The following is a 19,497-nucleotide window of genomic DNA, read 5'->3' on the forward strand; positions in this document are numbered from 1 at the left end:
GGAGTGGGGAGAACTAACTGCGGGGTGGGGGGGAATGAACGAGGAGTGGGGGGAGTGAGTCGGGAGCTAGGAGAATGAACTGGGAGCAGGGAGAACAAACGGGGGTGGGGTGAACAAACAGGGATAGGGGGAATGAACGGGGAGTTGAGGAAGGTTCCCTCCCCCCTCCAGCCCCCTGCTTACCTAGGAAAAGCTGGGTCCAGGTCCGTAGAGTTTGCACCGGTGTCTACCCAGCATGGGCAGACAGTGTGCTTCAGGACTGGGGAAAGGGCCAATCACAGAGACGCTCTGGCACTGTGCCAAAGCATCTCTGGAGGACTGAACCTCTGGTTGCCTCAGGGCATGGTCTGTGACCATGCTCTGACCTGTTTTTTTCCCCCGGGTTTTTGTTTGATCCCTGGACATCCAGGGGTCTAATTTTGCTTGCCTGCTGCAAATTTGCAGTGGGGGGAACATTTTTTTGTTCCCACACGTGCCTCTTGCAGCGTCTCAAAGGGGTTTGAGATGCTGCAAGAGGCACGTGCAGGCACATCTGGATGCACCCCCTGGGTGCATCCCAAGGAGCACACATATATGGTTTGTGTCAACAGAAACCCATTTGGAGTGCCACAAAACACATGTGGTGCATGTTCACCCATTCGCCATGCTGCGAGTCTCATGTAAAAAAAAAATGCAGCTAAAAAAAGCGGTATGGCACATGTGGCAGCAGCGTGCACTGCAAGAAATGGAGCCTGGCCAAGAGGGAGCCAGCCATGCTCTGGGTGCTGGCCAAGCTCTGAGTGCCTGGCTCAGCACTGCTACTCGGCACTGCTTGGCACTGCCTGGGAGGCCCCTGAGATAAGGCTGCGGGGGGCCAGAAGAGTTGCTGGTTACAGCCTCCCTTATGCCACCTGGGTCAATTTGCTACGTGCCAGAGTGTGCGTGCAGGTGTGTGCCCTGGGACAAAAAGCAGCAGCAAAAATATGGGCTACTGCCATTTGTCCCATGGGAAACGCATGCCCCTGCATTTGTGCACTCATTGGAATGTACCCCCTGTGTCTACAGGATGAGCCAAATTCAAAGTTGGAATAAGGAGCTAGGGCTCCACAGATGTCAAAGGGCTTTATCCCAGGTTTGGATTTGTTTTTCTGGTATTTTTATTTTAAATACATTTTTGCTTCCTAGGTTCCTTTTGAAGATAAAAGTGCTGTGTTACAAGTAGATACAAACTTTTTCTAAGACCCTTGGTTACAAAGCTGATCATATGCCCAACTGCGAAGATAATACCTACTGTACCAGCATCTGGGACATGACATTGGGAAGGGAGAGGAGGGGAAGCGGGATGGAGTGAAACCAATTCATGTGATGGACAAATTAGAGGTCTAACTGGTTTAATTTCCTGCTGCCAGTGAAGATGACCGGAAATGGCCTGCAGGAAGCTTTAAATAGGTTTTACATAAACCACTGTGACTGATGGAGTCCAATGGCATGACATTTCTCTGCAAAGATGTATGTAAGTTCTACAAATGGCAGGATCTAATTAATAATCATTGTTTAGCTACAGTAAATTGAAATACAGGAGAAGATGCAGTCTGTAGTGCCAGAGACCTCACACTAAGAAACAGAAGTCACAGGTAGAGAAGGAGAAAGGAACACAAAATACAAGCAATATGGTTAGCATACTAGTAAGCACCCTGTCTTCATCAAGGCTTATTTTGCTTTAAATCTAAATCACACTTGCCAGCCCCAAAATCTAGTCATTATTAATGACTAAACCAAAACCACCATCCACTTTCACAATTTTTTAAACACTGTCTGGGTATTTGAAAAAGGAAATCTGGAATGATTTCCCTTCCCATGACTCTCCATCCAATACAGACGGTCTTGAATCCACACACTCTTCAGTTTCCTGGTAGCAAACATACCCTTCCCTATGCTTGCCATCATTCTGCACTGAGGAGAGAATTTGAAAAAAGTCACTGCTGACCCTGGGGTATTGGTGAAAGCTTTCCCACCCTCATCATGCTACCTGCTTTTCTGGGTGCATGCTCTACAAGTTCAGCCTTACTAGTTTAGAGGGAGTCAGGGCTCTTATCCCAAATGGTGTCAATGTCAGAGAAAACAACACCCCTAGTTTCTCTTAGTGCTTCCATTTCTTGAACATTCTGTTTTTCTACCTTCACATCTCTTTTGGTTGTTTCAATCTCAGTCTCTTGGCTCCATGAAGTAGCTCTTGCCCACCCCCCAGTAGTCTCCAAACACCAGACAATGACTCAGAGAGTCTAGGTCTGCTAATATCAGTGAAATTCCTGCACTGGCATGGAGTCTCTGCTTGAAGAATGTTGAAGGATACTTAATGTGCTGCTATTCTCCTGGGAAATTCCCCAGATGGCTGCAGTTGTAGAGAGAAGGAGATGTCTCATGGGCTCTGGGGCCATGTGCTCCTAAAGTCTTGCTCAGCCAGTGTATTGGGAAAGAGGGGAAAAAAAAAGTTGTAACTCTGACCCCGGTACAACTGGCAGTGACTGCAGCTGAGAAGTTAATTAGTCTAGTATTTGAGTGGTACCTTCCTAAAGATAAAAAACAAACCATGTCTTTCACTGTAGCTTTTCCTGAGGAATGAGAAGGTAGTTACTCTACAAATAACTAATGTACTGTAGAGCATATTGGGTTCACTACATTGTATGACTTCCCTACAGGAAGAACCACACTGGAAGGTGATACTTTTAGAAGTGATTTCACTGCATAGCCAGTTTGTATTCCCAGACATCATGGCATTGTTCTTAGAAATATAGAAATTTATAACTTATACATGCAGAGCCAGACTTGTTTCCTAAAGATTTTAAACTGCTGCCCAAAAGCCTGAATACACAGAACATTTTACAGTACTGGTGCATTATGCTTTAATCTTATTATAGTATGTTATATTGGAAAACTGGTGCCTCTATAAAAGCTGGACAGAACACTATTACATACTATCTTGGCATCTGTCCTAACACAAATGGTCATTGACTTATTTCAACTGGAATTCTGAGAGAGGAGAAAAGGCCAAGATGGGAATCCAAAATTTACCTGAATAGCTCTAGGTAGTAGACATGAAATTAAAAGGATTGCAAGCATTTGAAGCAAACAGATTTAAATAGAAAATGCTGAGAAATTTAGTTATAGAGGAGTAATGTTTACCACTGGTATTAATGTAGACATTCCATTTGTCTTATAAATATATATATATATATATATATATTATCCTGTACAAAGCTACTTCATTCATTTTAGAATTCTAAGTGGAAGCAATGCCTAAAGCATATGGATCACATATACTGTAAATGTTCTGTTTTGACTTTGTATCAGCGAAGCTAAAACTAAGACTCCTAAGAATGCTTTTTGAATTCTTGCTGCATTGGATAACTTGTTCCAATAGATTTGAAATAGATTTTAGTGTAAACAAAATGATGTCATACTAAGGGAGTTAAAAAAAAAAAAGCTTGGCTGCTTAATCTGGAAGATTGCTAAAAATGATAAATTTTACTCTTTTAATTCTAACAATGAACTGTTTTTATAGTTCACAATGCCTAACAACCCCCATCCCCAGTTCCTGTTGAAATCATATGCGCTATATTCGTGTGCGGTATAAAATAAATATATATTAAAATCCCCCTTTTTATTGAAGTGCATAAAACAAAATTAACAAATAAAAAGGCAACAAGCTACAAATGCAGGATGAAGTTCTAGTGAATGTATGTGTTGTGGATGTACTACAATCCATACACCATGAAGGCTTAGGTCATTAAACCTCAGAAAACTATACTTAGCCCTATGCTCTTGAACAGATAAATTAAACATTTTTGGTACCTTCTAGTGAAGCCTGAAAGTACCTCAAACATGCTTTAAAAGTTACATTTAATTAAGGAAGTAATACATTTTACTTAAAAATGATGCTTGGTTACATTTTCATTCATTTCTGGCAGAAGTGTTTTACATCATCTTAGCCGTGTTGGGAAAACCTGTGTGCCTGGGAGGTTGGCTGGCATAATGGATTTTCCTGCTAGGTTGACAAGCTTGTGATGGATGATATTTGATCAAAAGTTGCCCTCACCTAATATTCTGCAACTACATGGAATGACATACAAATGCTGAGTTGCTAAAATTAGAGAAGGGTTAGCTCAGGACTTTCTGGGCTCACCTTAGGCTCTCATATCTAGACAGAAAACCACCTTTCTGCACTCCGTTTGTAACAAGCTGCTTTAAGCATAAATGGGTTTTTAATGGTTTTGCCTACCAGCTTAGTTAGCAAGGAGCCCCTTGCCCTTGTCATAAATTAATGCCTTGATCAAATGATGAATAAATGATAAAAGTTGAAAATTAAATCTCACTAAATTAGGATCATCCTTTGTCATCCTAACAAAGGAACAGCATGTAGTGATGCACCTTAAAGCAGAGATATGCCTGATTGCTCTCTAAAATACCTCTGAGCATCGAGGTTGTCTTCTCTCCCTCTCACTTAGCAAGCTGGATACATCCTTGCCTTCCTCAGTGTTCGCCTGCCAAAAGAATCAGCAGTGAAAGCACCTGTAGTAAATGTGTGCATAACTAGCAAGTATCCATTTTTTCCGATTTTTCTATTTTTCTCTTTTCTTCTCCTCTGGCTTCTACCTCTTTCCCCCCATTTCTACCCTTGTCTGACTCTTTTGTTCTCCTCCTATAGCCCTTTTGCTGCCCCTCACTGTATTCTCTTTACACTCTTACTTTTTTCCTATCCCTCCCTTCTTTATTCCCTCTTTCCCAGTCCTTTTCTCCATCCTTCTTCTGTCTCTCCCTTCTCTAGCCTTCTGAATCCCACTCACTCATTCCTTCAGTCCCTCCCCTCTGAATCACCATTGATGTTACCTCCTTATTCTCCCTTTCTCATGTTTTGCTTAGAGCACGAAGAAGCAAGTCAATCTATTTGGTTTATGAACCTGGGACAGTGGCAATTCAGTAGCAATTCAGTGGCAGTGGAAGCAGTGGCTGGGTCAGAAGCGCATCAGCAGCAATTCTCTGGGATTCAGTAGGGTTAGATGTGTTGGTGGCTATGTGGCAGTGGAGAGAGTGGTAGTAGACAGATTGCAAGTGTCAGCCCATCTTTGAGCGCCAGTAGTTCAGCCCACCATTCCTAAAAGGTTGCTGACCCCTGGATTAGAGACAGAGACAAGTTGTGGTTTTTTTTTTCTGTACTATGTTTGTATAGTGCTTATACAAAGGGGCCTGATCTTGATTAGGGGTTCTATGTATTACTATGCTGTGATATGAAATATAGGATATATGATGTTACAGGGATGATAAAGCATTTGCAGGATGATAATGAATTTTACTCTTCCCTGATTAAACCCCATTACAGGAAAGACAAGTAAAGATACTGAATATAGGTTAACAATTTGTAAACAAAGTTCTTAAATATATCTGAAGTGAGACAATTGTGCAGTCACTCTGCACCAGAGCCAATTTCATCCTTGGCATTTTAGGTATATGAGAGAAGGCAAAATGGTTCCTTTGTAGAAAGCTGGCCATGATCTTAAAGTGTTCTGCAATATTATACACCGCAGAGCACCAGTACTCTGAGACACTGATTGTAGAGACAGAAGAGGAGACCAAAACTAACAGAGTTGGCTCCAATCTCATGTCCATTTAAAGAGTTGCCATTTGAAAAGGTGCCAGAACTGAATCACTACTTATCCTACAAAGAATGAAAGCAAGTGCTCCAGGGCTATTTAGATTCTGCACAAGGTTCTGTGTCATATGTGTCACTCAGTAAGGCAATCAAGATGATTAGGGAGTGTAGGAAAGGCTCATTAATGGCCAAGGCAGACATTGAGTCAGCCTTTCATTTATTACCAGAGCATCCGGATAGTTTTCATTTATTGGGTTTTTAATTTGAAAGAGAGAAATTTATGTGGATAGGTACATGCCCATATGTTTTACCATTTCTTGCTCGTAGTTTGAAGCCTTCCCTAAGTTTATTACAGTGGGTGGTATTGGTATAAACAAGACAGGGAGTTATATAGGGCTTCATGACTTACACGTTTTATTTATTTTTCCCCCTTTTTGACCCAAATGACAGGGTTGAAACTTTTGGAGACTCAGCTAGGTATGTTGTAATTAATTTGCTGAACAAAAGCCCACAGTCTCTAATAAACACTAACATTCAAGGGTATACAGTTAGCCTCAATTACAGAGCAGTTTCGTTTATCAAGGGCTAAGATTTTGGCAGACCAGTGGAAGAGTTACAGAAAGCCAAGAAAGTAAATATGATGAAAATGCATGTCCTTGGCAGCTACCAGAGCTGAGATTGCAAAACAGCACCCATTTCATTAGGGCAACAAGTTATTTGAAGGAAGATCTGCAATTTTGCCAGAGTTTCTTGCTAACTGCAATTAAAGTTATCTTAAGACTCAAAAGATATTAACAGAGAATGCTTCACTCTTTTAGGCCCAGAAATGATTAGAAAACAGCAGATGATTCTCACTGCTATCCACATGGAGAAGATTCCTTTTGCGCACACAGGCATGTACAAGCTTTTTATTTGGTTCTCATAAGAGATGGAAGAGCACTGTAAATATTGGGAGCTTTGACACAGAAGTAGGGAGGTCACATTACCTCTAGAAATGACAATAGTATGACCTCTAACAGAATTTTGCATCCAGTTTTGGAGCTCTCCATTCAAGAGTAAATTAACTAGCAACGGGGGGGTCAAAAATGATTTAGAGAGATTCTCTGAAATCTGGAAACCAGTCCCTAAATAGTTCCATCCATTTAGCTGTGAAATACACATGAAGCATGGGATCTGTGCCATATAGGTAAGAGTGCAAAATATGTGTCATATAGGTAATACTGAAAAATATGCCCTAAATTGTACATTGGCCCTGTTAAACTCTTCATTTCAACAAGCTATTTGCTGTGTCAATACCAGACCTAAAACATGAAAGCACAGTGAAATCTTTGGGTTGATTTGAGCACTTCTGCATAAGAAAATGAAAAAAACATGTTTTTTAAATCCCAATTCTTAATTAGGAGCTGCAATGGACCAGATTTCATAGCCAGGTTACACTATATTTGTAACATCTTAATAATGGAAGTGGAAATAATTTGGAAACACATGCCCCATGAAGAGTCTTTTCAACTCCCAGACAGAACTTCTATTGAAAGAGAGACAGAGGCCCTTTTCCCTCCGATTTCATATAGTCAGTAATAGCTTAGTGATTAGAGCACACCTTGGGGATGTGACAAACTCAAGATCAGGTATCTGCTTTATTTGATTTGGAATACAGTGAGAGTAGAATTTGGTACAATCTGGTGCTAAGAATTATGTTGATAGGAAATAGACACTCTGAACAACAAGGCTGCCCATGTCCAGATGTGCAGGGGCATGCACTTGCAGTGGCAAAAATAGTAGTTGCACAAATTTGTGCTGCTACTTTTTGCCACAGCCCACACCCCTGCATGTGTGCTTTGGTGAGGGACAAATTATGCTGTTTCAAGCAAACTGCCCTTGCCTGGCTCCTCCTGGCTCCAGGAGTACCGGAGGAGCCAGGACACAGCTGAAGGAGCGGAGATGCTCTGGACAGCAGCCAGAGCATCTCTCTGGAGGATTGAGCCTCCATGTTTTCTGGTGCACACTCCTGTTATGTGTGCCATGCTGCTTTTTTTTACCAGTGCTTTTTTTTGCTACTGGGGTTTCCCAGTAGCAAATTTTGGCCCCATGCTGCAAATTTGCAGTGTGAGGCACATTTTAACATTCCCTGCATAGAGTTTTCCACAAATACATTTGTGGCACCACAAAACACATGTGCTTGAATATCTGGATGCAGCCTAAAAATGTCCATCTTGTGGGGAGTGACCATAACGGTACATATTTCTAGCATAGTTAATGTAAGACGATTATTATGCTGTTAAGTTCTTTCATTGAAAGATAAGGATAAGGTACTTCTACCATGACAAAACGTAGCTTCGGGTAAGACAAGTGGTAAAATCGAACTGGATCTTCTAACTCACTTAGGAGTTTTTGAAAACTTTACCCAGAATTAATAAAGATACAGTGGGTATGTTTACATGAGATGCTTTACTGCGCAGTAGAGCTAATTACTGCACAGTAAGTGTCCACATCTACACATGCAAATGCTTACTGTGCAGTAATTGGCTGTAATCACTACTAAACTTGCTACCTGCAAATGCAAGTAGCAAATTTACTCAAGATTTCTTACTGCACAGTAGCACATGTGTAGATGCCTGACCAGTCAGACAGGCAGTAGGGGGTGGGAGATTGCTCCCTGCCCCCAGGTGCTGCCTGATCCTGGGGCAGACTCCATCAACAGAGCCTGGCAGCAGGGAACTCCCAGCCCCTGCTTCACGATCATGGGGCTGGGGCTGGGAGATCCTTATTTCCCAGCTGGAGCCCCACGGTTGGGGGGCTGGAAGATCCTCATCTCCTAGCCTGAGCTGCATGGTCATGGGACCTGGGCTGGAAGATCCTTTTCTCTCAGATCTAGCCTGGTGGTCATGGGGCTGGAGCTGGGGGATCCTTATCTATCAGCCTAAGTCCCGCAGTTGCGAGGCCCAGGCTGGGAGATCCAGGAGAGAAAAGGAGATAGCCAAGCTCACTAATCACTAAAAATAGAAATCAGAAAATGAAAAAAAGGTAGGAAAGAAATCCTAGCTCCACTACTGTCAATGATAAAACTCCTATTGAGTTCAGTGGCCCAGGATTCTTACCTGTATGTATTAAGCAGTTGATTAGAAAAAAAATAGGAAACATGAAACTTGAGAATTTTGCATATTATAAATGTAACACAGTGGTCCTGTATTTAAAATATGGAAAACTGTGAGAGAAGTGAAAACATGAAAAGAAAAAATAATGAACTAATAAAATATTGAAATAATGAACTGCAGGAGAAGGCTTCCAAGGTACAGGAAATAGTCAACATTTTCCAGAGTCTCACTATGAATCTGAATTACTGGAGCTGAGGACTGCTCATTAAGTACCTGTTGATGGAAGACCTTAGTCTTCTAAATGTTAAGCATCAGTCCCATTTTCTTGTATGCTTCAGTAAAGACATCAACGATTGCCTGAAGCTCTGCTTCCAAATGAGCACATACTACTATTGTAGTGTGTGCTCATCAGAAGCAGACCTATGACAATAAACATCTGGAGGCCAAATCCTTACACGGTGTAAATTAGAATAACTTCTGTGACTTAAAGTGACATGGCTGCATTTAAAATGTATTCAATGGCGTTTGAAATCTATCAGTCAATACCTCATGCTTTTGTGGAGGAAACATACATAGGTCAAGCACAAGTTACTGAGCTAAAGACAAGGGAAATGGTAAAAATCTATATCTTGTGTTGTGTGGCCGATCAGACCTGACATTGCAATCAGTTCTTCTGGTTTTAAATCTGTATGAATCAACTATAAATTTAAGTAAGAGCTTCCAACTCCTGAATACATATGAAAACACTATATCAGCTTCCCTGATACAAAAATGAGCCACTCACTCTTCCAGTAGTCATGAAGGTGGAGAATGAACCTCAGTAAACCTCAGTTTCTCTTTATTAATGTTATATTGTTTCTCTTTACCATTATTATCAGCAGTCATTGAAAAATATATCTCGTATTTCACAGCCTTTGTTATCTTGTTTCCAGATTTGAAATGTGTATCTTCACCAGAACCTGTCCTCCGAAATTCCCTTTGTTTTTGTAAGCCCTTAGCTTCCTGAGCTGTGAAATTGTAGAGGTTGGTCTTTCTTCAGAGGACTACTTAGTTCTTGCTGTTCTCTGCCAGTCTTATCACTTTTTGAGTTTACCACTTTATAAAGAAGATAGTTTCAGCCTACATCCAATTCCTTTGCAATATATTATAACTGGGCTCCAGGTAGTGAGAGTTTACCCTGTACCTTGATGTTCTGATGTGGAATGAATGCCATTCAATCAGTAAAGATATTTGTAGGAGCTGTGGAACCTAAGACAGGCTGAAGACAGCCTGATTTGACTCTTAGGTTCATTCCTCTGCACCAAAATCCCCTTGAAAAATACTGAGACCTAAAGGGGAGAAGAATGTGAGTCTTCTTATGGATTCTCCATTGCTGGGCCCAAGTCTAGCTGACACTGGACATGTCTGCACTTGAAACTAATTTGATGCAATAAACTACAGGGCAGTTTGCACTGCAGTTTATTGCTCCCGGGCACAGTATTTACATGTGCACCTGGGATCACAACACATTGAACCGAGACAGTGCAGCCCTGGCTGGCAGGGGGCCCAGGAGGTCAGCCTGCCAGCCTGGAGCTGCTCTACCCTGGCTCAACGTGCTGTGGAGGGTCTAGCTGGGGCATGAAGGGCTAGCCAGCAGGCAGCCCCACACTGTAGCCCCTTCATGCCCCAGTCAGCCCTGGTCACCTTCTACACATGAATTGTGGTAGAGTAATTAACTCCACAGTAGAATAGTACTTGTTTTGGGCATTACTATCCTATAGTAGACTTAATTAGTTTACTTTGGCCTGATAGCACTACTTGTTTAGGCACTGACACTTTACTGTGAAGCTAATTAGGTAACACCACAGTAAGCATCTCATGTAGATGCACTAACTGGGGATCAGGGAAAGAAGCTGATACCACAATGATGAACATACAGAGAGGGTGAAGCACCCTCACTATCCAGTCAGTGAATGGGAGAGTGTCCCTGTGCTCCAACAAAAACTGCAGCCAAGAAGAGGGAGACCAGGCTTTTCTTCCCCATTGCAGGAGTTGATCAAAAGGCTCTCGCTATTGTTTCTCTGTGCTTTGGGATGCGCAGTTCTGCAGTTCTGCTCGTACAAACTAAGTCATTTAATTGTGGGAGAAAAGGTGGAAGGCTACAGGGAGCTTATTGACAAGAGTTTTCCCTGACCTGGTAGCTCAGTGTCTCCTCATGGTGGAACGAGAGTCGAGGGTTTTGTTTTTGTTTTTCTTTCCATTGCAGGCTGACCTTCCCTATAGGTAGGCTGACCTGCTGCAAACCCAACATCCGCCAGCTTCCAGGGCTTGCACTTCCCTAAAAATAGTAGATACTTTCTCCTGCTTCAGACTCCTTGTTTTATCAGGCATCCATAAATCAAAAGTGACCAAAACGGATTTAACAAACATTTGGATAAGAATTTGGAGCAGCTGAGAAATGACCCATACTGCATTATTGCTTGATGCAATTCCACACAATTTGGTTGTAAACACAGTTGAGTTCATTTTGTGTTTAATATATGGGAAAGATATAGGTCCTCAGATTTGTATGTGTGCTGCTTTGATAAGATTTACTAAATGCTAAACAAAGAATGTATAGACAAGTATATTTCTTTTGGAGAGGGACCAAATGAACATCTGTTTTCTAGATTATTAAACACCATGTATTCTACAAATATGATGGCCTTATTAGAAGCACCCCTGTAATTAATGTTATTTTTTGTTGTGCTTGAACCTGCAAGGTGCATAGTATTTCCCATGTGATGCAGAGTATCTCAAATCCCACTGAAGTCAATGAGAGGGGAAGATGTTTAACACCATGCAGGGTCAGTTGTTATAAGGACCACAGACTGAATAACAGCTTTTCAGTCAAGGCTCTGCAGAAGTGGAATAATGAATTAAAAATTGTAAACTGGCTTTGCTACAGTGAAGCATACGGTTTGTTCTTTTAATACGCCTGCATTGATTGGTTGCTGCGCAGTGTGCTTGATGTAACTTAATGACTGATTTAACATCTGGCTTGGTACTGTGGAGCAGAATTGATTATAACTGAATATACAGCTTTTGTATAGGAATCCTATGGTCAGCTTCTCAAGATGGGTGATAGCCCTTTGAACCACTCAGGTGGGATAAAGGGTTGTAATCTATCTGCAAACTTTGTTGTGGGAATTCACATGGTGTAGAGGGACCCCTGGTGATGCATCTGCATGCAACCTGGCTGTTCATCTCTTACCCATTTTTCTCAGGGAAGAGATTGGAAGGGAGCCAGGGGAAGAAGTGCTCTGAACCAGTCCTCTAACACAGAGTTTATTAAGGGCCCTACATCAGTGGCACAATTAAAAGCTGCATAGACACAAATCTGATGACTATTCTGCCCTATACCCATCAAAGTGCCAGTATTGGAGAGATTATAAATTATGCCAGTGAGCTCTTGGGGATATTAATTTGGTCTGTCATTCTTGGTATTACCTAGATGAAGAGTCTGGAAAAGCAGGAGAGTTTTTACAGATGTGCCCTTTTAAGCATAAAACAAAACAAATGCTTCCCCTGATTCACCAAAGATCAGCAAGAAGATTTAATTGCCCATTCTGTCACACAAAATGTATTTTAATGACAAAGGTATCTGAAGGTTCAGTCAGTCAATTGATGTGACCACCAACAGCTGCTTGATAAGTACTTAGACAAAATCTCCAGAAACTTTTAATTAAAAAAAATAATTAAAATGGCTTTTTTTTTTCATTTTATAACAGTCCCCTGAGCAGGTGATTATGTCACTCCTCAAGAAATTTGGAAGAATTATGACTAAGTGGTTTGCACAGTCTATATTTGGTGATTTTCTTTCCAGAGACTTAGACTGTAGATATCCCCTTAAAAGTATTCCTAAAAGATTGGCAAGTATGTCCATATGTAAAATATGATAATCCTATGTTAATTCTCCTACTTCTTACTCTGTAGATGGCTGGGAACAAGCCATTGTACGTATTCAGCTTTTTTGAGTTTGCCCTGCATTTGTATTCATTATCCAGGCTATTAGTGAGAGTATTTCAAAACCCTGGACATTCCTGATAGATCTGTATGCACATGTGCATGAATATATTATTTATTTTTATGCATATACATCTATTTACCCGTACATCTGAATACATGCACGCACATATCAATAACTGTCTGTCTCTGTATATTTATATCTTTCACCGTACTTGAGACAGTTAGTCTACTATTCTGGCAGTGTCTATGGGAAACTGGTGCTTTTGCTAATGCCCTTATGCTTGTGAAAACATAGCTCAACACATCACTGACAAGAACAGAGATGGGAAAAGTAGAACAAGCAGATGGAGGTATGAAGCAGGGAGGTACATATGCTAAACTTCAGTAAAATAAAAGGATTAATAAATGATTAAGAAGATGTCACACAACTGAATGATTTAGAAAGAGGATTTCTTCTGATGCAGGTATATTTCTCTTGTGTACCAGATCTTGTCTCACATATAACCAGGGTTAATTCTAACATCTAAAACAGATCAAAATCTTAAAACCAAGATTAAAAATAGCCTAGTGATATATCTATTATTTCTGTCACCCATTTTACAGACCAGAGGGAGAATAGTTTATGTTTGAGTCTAGCTAAAACAATAACAATATTTATAGGCTGTACTGGAGTGATGATAATTTTACATGCCTTGCAGTATTCAAAAAGGGTATTAATAGGGATTTGAGTTATTGTAACATGCATAGATATTTTTTCACACTCCACCTCAAAGAACCTGGATTAAAGGACCTTTCCTCCCAATGCTTCTTTCTTCTGCAGCTCTCCATCAGTCCGCTAAATAGTCTGAGTATTTGTAAAGGTGGTATTACTCATTCTCTGCACCTCTTGGACTTAACATGTTGTCTTCTAGCACGTTAGCTGCTGCCAGCTGAGGCTACTGAGAACTCTCTCATCTCCCCTCTGCCAGAGCACTAATTTGACAGTAGACTGCTGGTCCAATCCCACTCTCCGGGTTTTCATTCTTAGTGGGTCTAAACATTTAAGGAAAAAAATATTTTTCTCCCAAGGAAGGTCCTGTGGTGATGGTAGAAGCAGAAACCCTCTTCTGGTCCTAATGTGAAACAGAAATGGAGCCATTTTGAAGGGAGCAATGGCTGGTGATCCTCATTGTGCCTATCCTATCTTACTGTTTCTTCATTCCACAGTCATGTGGCATATGAAGGAGAGACTTCTTGCACTGGTTGAAAAATTCTTGCCAAGTCCTGTGCCACCCTGCTGTAAGTGGGATCATAGTCCAAAACGATGTTTCCACATCTATGTAAAAGCCTGAGGTCTCTCAAAAAATATGAATGAGAATTAAGAAAATAACCCTTCTCATCAACTCTCACATACAAAGGGGAAATCATATGGATCATTTTGTCATTAGATGATCTGGGTTCTATTCTCAACCTTGCCATAGACCTTCTGCATGATCTTGTGAAGATTACTTTAATTCTGAATCAGTGTCTATATGCAGAGATCGCTCTGAATAGCCGTATTACATACAACTATAAACTGAAGAAATGTTCTGAATGTAAGGTCTTCTTTTAAAATAACAAGGATGAATGGGATTTGCTAAGTTTAAAGTTGGTTTTGCTATACAAGTGCTGCATGTAAAATACTTGAAAGTAACAAAGGCTTATAGAATCTAGGAAACAGCAGCAAACTGAGTGTGATGATAGTGACTCTGGTGATATTAGAGAGAGAGCACTAGCGTTACTATCTACATAGAACCGAATGTGATGGGGGAATTTAGGGTATTTACAGCTGTTCATCAAACAGTGAAGCCTCGTTGCACTCCAATTGGCAGAGAAACAATTCCATTCACAATTCTCATGATTCTTTTATTGTTGTCTTGGATTTAGCAGAACATACTAACGTTGCAGCCCTGATGAAGGCGCAAGACTGGAAACATTGGCATATTCTGTGAATATAATTCATTGTTGTGTGTGTGTGTGCTGGTTGGAATGGAGCACAGTGTAATGTCACTGTTCGGTGAACACCTGTAGTTAAAAAACAGTAGTTTTCACATATGACCTGTGGCATGCCAAACTGTTCCCTGAAAGAAGAGTTACAAACTGAGCACAGAAAAAAGCCCCCAAAATGCCCTGTATGTGAAAAAGAAGTAACTGAATAGGCACCAAACCACCATTCAGAGCCAAGTATCAAAATGACAATATAAAGAATGTAATTATTTTAGGGTGAATTTCAGCCCTATCTGTAGAGCTACAAGGCTTATTCGCACGTAACCCATCTACAGCACGTGCTTAATGTTAAGCCAATGGGACTGAAGTTCATGCTTAAGCGATTTGCTAAAGATGGACTGTTGAAATTTTTATGTAAGAAGGATGACATATACAATGAACAGGTTTTGTGCAGGCAGTCTGTGCTGGGTGGGACAAATACTGGATTGCTTGGATCAGTGACCAGTGGAAAAACATGAGAAAAATATAAAATGGTTTAAAAATGAACAAAGTACCTTGTTTTCTTACTCTAGCTCTGTGATTCTTTCTTCCTTCCAGTGTGACAAGTAGTCAGCAACCTTTCTCTTCCTTAAAATCATCCTAAAAAATTCTCCCACAAGCCCCTAAATATGAAGTTCCATCAGTATAAATTGGATCACCACTGCATTAACTCTTCTGTGGGTATTCCTCTCAGGGTTGGGGCCTGAGGCAAAATATTCATCCTCCTTACATCTCCTCTGGGACGGCTATTTTAACTATTTGATTATGTGGCAAGCCCTAAATTTAGGATTTTTTATAATGAAAGAGGGTACAGTCTTACTCTAGCAGGTAAAGAAAAAAACATGTAGTATTAAAACAATTACTTTTTGCATTGTTAACCGTTATTGGTTCTAGCTAAACTTCCCCAGACTTCCCCAAACACAACAATGCTGACAACCGAAAGTAACAGGGTAAAACCTACATTGACAAGACTAATTTAATTGACCATAATGAGTGATGGAGAAAAAGTCAACAAATGCAATGAACATCAAAGAACTAGACAGATTTTAAACATTGTTAAAAAATGTTTAGCCCTGGCTACAACATTTTATTTACAAACCAAATCACTCCAGGTTGGTACAACAGGTTTTCTCAAGTCATGCCTACTATACAGCAATGGTGCTGCTGTGTGCACAGGTTTGGCACTGTAGAGTTCACTGCAAGAGCACATCTTTGGGCAAATTTCAGTTGGCTTACATTCCTCATAATTCCATTAAAATGGGTGGAGGTCTGACAATTTACACCAGTCAGGAGTTTGTCCATTTGCATTTAATGTACATTACTTTGACGGGGGAAAACGCATACAGAAGCTGACTCTTATTAGAGATGAGTATAGTAATATTGCTCCAAATAGACTTATGATCCTTCTACTGATATGCAAAGGCCCTTTTGCCTCCAGCTGGATAAAAGACAAGGCCTAAATCCAAGTTAAGCCTGTATATTATTATTCTACACAAGTGTATTCTTTCAGGTTTACAATAAAAAAGTAAACATTTGTCTCAAGTACCAGAGACCTTAAAAACTGAGACTCCTTAAATAAGAGAGACTTCAATAAGTTAATTAGGAATCCACTAATTAGTGCTTCATTACAAGGAAAACCCTGTAGAAGTATTCAGCGGACTCATGTTCACTGCTATTAAATTTAACAATATATTTTTACTGACATGCCTGTCAAGCATAATTTTGGGGAGTGTCTTTTCCTAGAAATCCCCGTTCTAACATCTAATAATCCTGTAAATTACACTTTTTTCCTTATTTATCTATTTGATTAAGCATCTTGCCATAGAGACTTTCCTCCTGTTTTTATTTCTTTCCCCTTTAAAATGGTGCAGAAGACACTATAAGTACGTACTAGTAATTCAGGAAAAATGTAAACAGTGAACTAGTTGATAATAAGCCCACACTGAACAATGTTACTTGTTTCGATTATCTAATGTCAAAAGTTAAAAACAGAAAGTTTTTTGTTTCAAACTCATGTTGGTTGAATGAGCTCAGTCTATCAACTCCATGCTCTGTAAAACTGTTAAGAACAAATTGAGCTAGATCCACAGCCTCTCTGCACATTCTTGGCTCGTCACTGAAGTTAATGACCTATGGCAATTTTCACTAGCTGAGACAAAATTCTCACTTGTATTTATTTTTTTGGAAAAAAAAAAATCTCCAATAAATGTAACATTTTAATATACCTACAACAATGTGGTATATATAGGGCACATCAACAGCAGATTTATATGAAACTCATGAAAATCATGGATTGCGTGTGAAATAGCAGATGCATTATTTTCTTAAAGGAATAGAGCTTTAGCCTTACAGATTCAGTATAACTATTTTCCCTCCTTTCCTTTCTCAGACTTTCACACATTTGCAATTAGATGATTTAAAATACCTTCATTGAGATACTGCATATGTGGAAGAATCACAAGAACCATAGCAAACAAAAGAAAGATCAAAATATACATCAGCTTTCTCTAGCTGACTCTGCTGTTTTGAATTAGCATTTTTAATAATGTCCTCATTACCATATAGTTCAACCAGCAAACATAAAACTGTTTATTTGATAATTTATTTATTCTAAAATAATACAACCTTTTTTATTTACCCTTGTTATGAGCTTGATAATGTTACAGGCATAGCTACAATCAGTTAGGTAATTATCATAGGATAAAAGCTTTTACCATGAAAAAGTTTTGTTTGAAAAAGCATGAACTGTGATTCTCATTGATAGCTTTCACCAAGTGCAGAATTCAGTACATTCTACCACAAAGGCCTAGATTATCTCCCTCTGTTAAAGGCTTAAAATTCTACAACCAGACCATGCCAGTTACCAGTATCAGATTATGATAACAAGATCATGTTCAGTTATAAAAACAAGTGTCTAAACTTTTCTCATGTCACTTTCTATCTAAGTCCCATTGCTCGTGGTGAAAGGACCCATCTGAATGTGTGTAGAAGCTCATTTTAAAGCTAGCTCTTTGAACTGGATTCATGGGGTATTTGCATAAGAAGATTTGGGTAAAAAGAATGGGCTGGTGCTGCATCTGGCCATTAATATGCCTGCTAATTCAGCACATTGTAAGCCTATTGATGTATCACAAAAGGCTCAAATTCAAGGACAGTTATCCTATTGCCATTGTTAGGGTTTGAATTCAAGTAATATGTTCACTATAGGAATACAGTTGTTACAATTAGATATTTTTCTATAATGGTATAAAGAACTAATGACAATCAGAATTACAATAACACTGATAAAACTTTAGAATTCATTAATTCTATTATTTTAAAAGATGCAGGTGCTGATTAATTTTGCTTTGCATAATGCTTGGATCCAGAATGTTGGAATACTAAAATAGCAGGAGCAAATCATGGCAATATAGCCTATCAAAGTAGGCATTCTCCCTTTAATACTGATGCACATTTATCTTGCTTACAAGAGCTTAATAAAAATTAAAATACTAAACTGAGTTTCAACAGAATAGAACAAACCTGCATCATGAGCATAAGTAGTGGTTACTTTAATCCTGCTTATGAAAAATGCAACAGCATTGCTTGTGCTATCAAGGGATATCCTACTTGGAACATTTTCATGGTGAATATGAATTTTTTTGAAAACACTGTATACTTACAAACTGAAGAAAGAGTAGAATCAGTGATTCATGCAAGAAGTGTACAGCAGTCAGTGCACCAGTTCCACAGTGGATTCAAAGCAGACACTGTGGCAGACAGTGAAATAAAAAGCTTTTAGCTGAAGCACTGTAAAGTGTTTTAAAGTATGTAACATAAATCGAATACTAATGGTGCAAATAAAAGAAAATATGTTCAGAAGATAAACTACTAAATTGAGTTAAACTTATTACTTCAAATCTGTTTATCCTCAAAAAAACAGTATTGTCCTATAGGGAGACAAAAGAAAGTTAGGGAATAGGCATATAGTTACACCAATTCATAAAGATAAGCAGTGACATTTTCTTATCATTTTTTGTCTGAAATAAGTAACCTCTAAGGCAGATGATTTGGGTACACTGATTATCCTATTGTGATTTGTGCTCCCACACTAAAGCATTGTCATAGGTCCAGTCAAACCTCTGGATCCGGGGGCATGGTTGCATTTTTCTCACTCTACATCCCTCAGAGAAGACATCAAAGACCAGAGAGATGTGCGCTTTGTTTTGTTTGGTCTCTGACTCTCAACATGTGGTTTCGCGGGCCCGAACATCGGCACCTTTTAACCTATTCTGTTCAGCTTAGGCCTTAGCTTCATTTGAGCATTAGCGAAACTATAGTAACCAATAATCTGCCTGTTGCTGAATAGAAACTATGTATCTTGTCACACAAGAGCTGTCGGATGATCACTATTCTAGACAAGTTCCTTTACAGGCTCTTGGCTTTCTTTACTGAGGCCCAAGCTGTCTTGCTGAAAAGGTGTCAAAACCCTTTGCCTTTTTGCAATGGGGATCTGTGTTAATGTTAATTTATATTTAACAAATAGGACCTTGTCCCTCAGAACATATAAGCATTTGATTATCTATTACAAATGTTTTCATCAAGTCATAAATGAGGGCTTTTGACAAAAGGCAAAAAGTCAGTAGGGGAGCAGTACAGGCACTGGAAAGCCAAAAGCAATTATTTTTCTTCTTTACCATGTGTTTGTTTGGGTTTACCACAGTGCAGGTAGTGACAAGAGCCCACAAACTTGTCAGCTGTGGATTGACTGTGAAGTCCAAACAACACCCGGTGACTTTGGTAGCA

This window comes from Alligator sinensis, unplaced genomic scaffold, assembly GCF_000455745.1.
Source record: "Alligator sinensis unplaced genomic scaffold, ASM45574v1 scaffold173_5, whole genome shotgun sequence".
Taxonomy (NCBI): Eukaryota; Metazoa; Chordata; order Crocodylia; family Alligatoridae; genus Alligator; species Alligator sinensis.